This window comes from Phalacrocorax carbo, chromosome 12, assembly GCF_963921805.1.
Source record: "Phalacrocorax carbo chromosome 12, bPhaCar2.1, whole genome shotgun sequence".
Taxonomy (NCBI): Eukaryota; Metazoa; Chordata; class Aves; order Suliformes; family Phalacrocoracidae; genus Phalacrocorax; species Phalacrocorax carbo.
Genome location: NC_087524.1, coordinates 21,012,666 through 21,018,176, shown reverse-complemented (window position 1 = coordinate 21,018,176; position 5,511 = coordinate 21,012,666). Strand labels below are relative to the sequence as shown.

At 40.2% G+C, this 5,511-nt stretch overlaps 1 long non-coding RNA gene across 1 annotated transcript; it reads right to left on the bottom strand.

Moving 5' to 3' along the window:
• Positions 1–3,326: 3,326 nt before the first annotated feature.
• On the bottom strand, positions 3,327–4,888 carry LOC135315569 (uncharacterized). The gene is made up of 3 exons (XR_010375046.1): positions 4,663–4,888; positions 4,394–4,534; positions 3,327–3,682 (listed from the first exon to the last, which is right to left on the bottom strand). It is a non-coding gene; the product is annotated as an uncharacterized LOC135315569 (long non-coding RNA).
• Positions 4,889–5,511: the final 623 nt, after the last annotated feature.

Here is a 5,511-nt window from a genome sequence, read left to right as displayed (position 1 = left end):
TTAATGCATAAATGCCTGTAACAGTTAAGGGCTTCTTGGCCAAAAGAGAAAGGTGAGAGAGTCTACGAAGAATCATATCCTACAATCTTCCAATAAGATTAGAAATACTATAACAAATACCCCGTTCACATTTAAACTGCTTCATCTTTTCTAAAGCCAAATCCGTCGTTAATGCACTCAACACTAGCAAAATTGTACCAACATGGTTCATACCGAGTCCTTCAAAGGCGGCTTTCCTCCTATTACAGTCTTTTTTTTAAATATAAGTACCTGTGGGCAGAGGAGATTTTTTTCTTACCTGACAAGAGTAAACGCTTCTAGCTGAGGCGGCTGTAGGCACAATTAATTGCAGGAAGTCTGTTTCACCTGATATCTGTATAAATCACAGATTCAAGTACATGTATTTTTAATAAGTGTACCTTAAAAGCACAGATAAAACAAGATCACCTCAATATTTCAAATGTAAGATTATTAAAGGTTTGATTCTATTTCTGCCTAGACTGAGCTTTGCTGAGTGATGGGTGTCTCTTGGCATCAAATACACATGAAGCTAAAGGGAAAAATGTCAGGAGAACAATAATATCATCTGAAGAGATGGTTCCAGAGAAATAGTCTGTGCAAGTTTCCTGTTGCCACTCCATCAATGCCCCAAGCAAACCAAAAAGCTCGTTTGAGTTTTGGTGTTCATTTTTAAGTCTTTGGTTTTATTACTTATTTTGGTTTTGTTTGTTTGTTGTTTTTTTTAATTAGTTGATTTTCCTACTAATTTACAGCAGGACAGTTTTCATGTATATCTATTGTATACCCAAAAGCAGTTAAACTGCCCATAGTCAAGTATTTACAAAATCACGTGCAGATAATAGATAGCAACTGCTGACACCAGAAAATAACCTGAAGCAGGAGAAAAATGAGTCCTGGTGAATGAAGGTTACTGAAGAGATTAATCTAAGAGTGGTAGTTTAAGTCATCTAATGCCATATTTTCTTTTTGAGACCTCTCACTAGGACAAGAATGAGACCTATTTCTTTCACTTCTCATTCACATTTTCAGCCTTCTTCAAAAGATACTTACTTACCTATCTCAATACGATGTCATTCTGGAAAGGCATTCACATAAACCATTCAAGGGAAGTCATTCCTCTGTATAAAAAGAAAAGACATGCTTCAATTCTGGGCAACCAGTTAATCTGCAAACCAGAACTGCAGCTCTGCAAGATGCTGGGCCCTCAACTCTCACCGACTTCAGTGAGCAACGACGGTGTCCCGCACCTTGCTGTTGCAACCACAAACCCTTTCCCTGCACAGTAAAGCACCTACGAATGACGTACATGACAGGTACTTCCTCCTACATTAGGGCCAAATGAAAAAAGTTTCTTCTGGTAACGTGCAATACCCCTTGCTTACCCACTCTTTTTCACCTCACGATACAGTAGCGCCTTTGATGAACAGCAGAGCATCGGTATTTAGTCATGAGCAATGATTTAGTTGCCTCACTGCCAGAGTATATTGTACACCCAAATACACATACTTTGAGTAGGCAGTAGAAGAAAAAAAAACACCTTCCCTTTCGCCTTCTTCGGTTTTTCATGCTAATTGTCACGCTCGTACAGCCGAGAGATTACATCAGGCGGCGCAGTGCTGGAACAGCTCTTCCACGCTGTTTTGCCAGTACACTTCAGCCCTGCCCTTCTGCATCCCTGTTATTCCAGCCTTTGCCCTCTCTTGAGCAGACGCTGCCAATTGTGCTAAATTGGGTAGTGGTTTTGGAAGTGAACAAATTGGGACTAGAAAAAGACCCCAAGCTCATTTTCAATTTTGTTCTGAGCGCCTATTTGAACTCAAGTAGTTAGGAAAGCAATAAATAGGCCAGGGCCATAGGGGAACAGCACTTGATGTACATTTGGGTCAGGGGCTACCACTAGGGTTTCTTTAGAAATCCAGATGATATTATGTTAAAAAAAAAAAATCAAACCATGAAAAAGTTTTGTATGGAACGTTTTGGCTAGTCACGCACGCAAGGCTTGCTTATATACTACAATAACAGCGCAGTCAGCACCGCAAAATAGATAAAAATTGTATTTAGAACAAAGTTTATTTCACCCAGGCACTTACACACAGTGAACTTGCCTCCTCAAACGTCTCAGCTTCCATTTTCAAAGGGGTATTCTACACTTTTACAAATAATTACTACGGAAAGACAGTAACCGATGGAGGCCTTACACCTTTAGCAAAATCATATTTTAGACTGCAATAAGTCAATAATGTTTTAATACCAAATTTCAGTCTTTATCATTATGATACAGATCCTTAAACTACAGTCCCCATTATATTATCCAATGTTATTATAGTTCCATAATTAAGCAAAATAACAAATCCGTCTGTCCCTTTTTTGTTCTGCTGCCTTGTCCTTTAGGTGACTAATGAGGAACACAATGCTGGAAATTATGTTATTTTTTAAACACAGACTTTAATTATCATTCGGAGTTTGGTGAGCTATTTAGCTCAAGTTCGGTTTTAATTGTCTCGTATGCAGGCCATAAAGAGTTTGTGTTAGGATAGGCAAGGCTGGAGAAATGATTCTTGTCTTAGACCGAGGGCGATCAGGCGTAGGTGCCGACACACCCCCTGGCAGCAGGGCTCGCCGGGAAGCCTTCAGCCCACGGGGTGGACATGTAGTGGATTTGCTTCCACAGAAACTTCCTCACTAAATTTTCATGAAAAAATATTAGAAATATAACCTTAACGTCTTCATCCAAAACTCTAGGAGCATCAAGAACAAGGCTCAGGACAATAAAATGTCGCTATCACAGATATATCCAGGTTATCACACGGGACAACGTATTACATGAGCTGAAGGTACACGTTCTAGACGTGGGGTGAGGATACAAGTTTTCCTTGTATCTTTGCAGAAATATTAAAATCTCTTTATTTTAGAGGGTTTCACTTGCCTCTTTCTGAAAGGACCTTTTCATGACAATGCACAATTACCAGCACGTGAAGCAGCTTTATGTTCACTACTGTCACGTCTTTTGAAAGAACAAAGGGGATACTTCAGTATTCATACAAATATTTGATTAATGTAAACAACAAGCAACTGTTATTTATCCTGACTCCTTTCATGCCTTCACAGTTGGACACTGTTTATTATTGCTCACTTTAGAGCAAAAGAAAATGATAAAATAGCTCTTCTAATGGAATGAACCATCCAAAGAAATGACAGACGAATACAAAAAGCCAAGAAACGTCCACCTTTGGCACTGTAGAAACAACATCCTCCTCCCTTTACCCTTCAGGGACATCCTGATGTTCTTCATTAACCCTAAATTTTCTTCCAGGAAGAAAAGAAATCTCAAACTGTTAACAAAATTTGTAAAAGTAGTAAAATCAGTGGCATGAAAACTAATCAGAGGTGCTTATTCTCATCTTCTTCCAGGTCCTGTTTGTATCACGTCAGTGGTCTGCTTGCAGCCTTTCATGACAGAAAATACGCACGTTGGATTAGAAAGAGATTAGACAGGTAGTTCAGGAAACAAGGATGACAAAGCTTAGAGCTACATTACTGAACAAGGCCAGAAAGGTTGGTTTTAAAAAAAAAAAAAAAAGAAGAATTTTTACCATCAGTGCGATACATGGCAGTAGGAGGGCTCCGTGATGGGTTGCCAGTTCGGTGCGCAGGGAGGAAACTGCGGAACGGTAGTAACAAGGGTACATAAGCAAATTGCTCCATAGCCAGCGCACACACTAAACTTCCATATCAGAGTGAATCTCATAAGCCTTGGAATAGATCTAAGAAGTCATCTGCCAAGGAACTGCCTAAGTCCTTCTTTAAAAATGGGACATAAAGTTAGAAGAGTCTGTCGGTATCTGCATCAACGTTATTGGTTGGCATTCAAAAAGTCAAAGGGGACCCTGAAAAAAATGGAGACCTTTTGTCCCAACGTACAATCCCAACCCCGGAGGCAGGTTGCCACGTTGGTTTTAGACCTGCATGCAACCCTTTTATCTAAATAGAAATAGTTTTCGTTACATTAAATGGAGACAAGCACCAGGTTCTAAAGCCCAAAATGTCTGTTAACTGATGGGTTTCATTCATGCTTATTACAGTGAAATAAAACATCATAAAGTTGTGACTTTTTTATTAATACTTTTTTTTTTCCTTTTTTAAAATTTTTTCTTCAAGAAAAGCATCTAGTCAGAAATATTTCCCCGGGTTCTACGTAAGTAGTAGAAAACCGTGAACGGCTTTCTCTCCAGCGCTCGCCCCCCTGGGGAGACCTCCAATGACTTTGTCAACACAACTGAGCGAATATGGAAAGCTGCTTCTACATGTTTACCTTGGTAGCATTACCGTAGTCTCTGAGGCTGACGTACGCTGCAGAGAAAGCTGAGCTCACCTTGTCAGACCCTCGCAACCTGCAGTCAGAAGTGGCAGGAGCTCTACTTGTGGCACGGTGCGTGCGGGGGGCGCAACTTCTGGCGCCTCCCAGCTAGCAGGGCCTGCCGAAAACCACCTCCTCTGCTTGATAATACGGGCTCTGTGGTATGCAGAAAGCAAACAAAAGGTCACAGAGCAAATACAAGAAGTTTTGGCCTAGACTGACAGCCAGCACGTTCCCCGCCGTGTACGATACAGGGGTAGCAGAGAAACGGCATAAAAACTTACCGAGGTTGATAACTTCTTCCTAGCGATGATCAGCGAGTGCCGTGGCAGTGGAGAAACACCTGTAACGAGACCTGCCGTGCCCTTCATTCGTAATGAGTGTAATAATAGAGTTACAGCAAGGTAAAACTAAAATATCATTATTGCATGAAATATAGTTTGTGGTTAAGCAGAAATACTTTGGAAAACCACACCTTTGAACAATCAAGAGCACACAGGATGCACTGGTAAATATTAAACATTTTAAGTGGTACTACCCAGTTCTAATAACACCAAGACAAAAAATTTGGAGGAAAAAAGGAGAAATGAAGACTTTGTTACCTGTTCCTACAGGTATTTTCTGTTTCTCTGCATATGAGCAGAACGCTTCATTGTCACTCTCTCATCTTTTTGTGTTTTAATTTAAATTTCAGTGTCGGCCAATTAAAAAAAAAAATGGATAAAATCTAATAACTTCTAATCTTTTCTGACCGTGGACTATTCATTCAAAACTAACTTACCTGAAATCAGGTTATGTGACAGAAAACACTAAAACTCACTAGCACTCGTCTGCAAGTGTCCTGTTCTCAATGCAGCAGTTGCGTGACTGAGGCCACCTCAGGATTCAAATGAATTAAATTATTTCAGTTTAACAAATCATTGCACGGACCACCTCCACGTAAATATTGCATGACTGGTTACCCACGGCATCTCTCAGTGACTCGGACAGAATTAACCCTCATTATTTCTGAAACACGCTGTTTAAAATGATTTCTAGTAAGGGCTATTATGTGGTCCTGAGCCAGCGTAATATACGTGTATTTTGCACACTGAAAAAGACTCGTCCGTCTCATTCCCGAAGGCAAATGTATT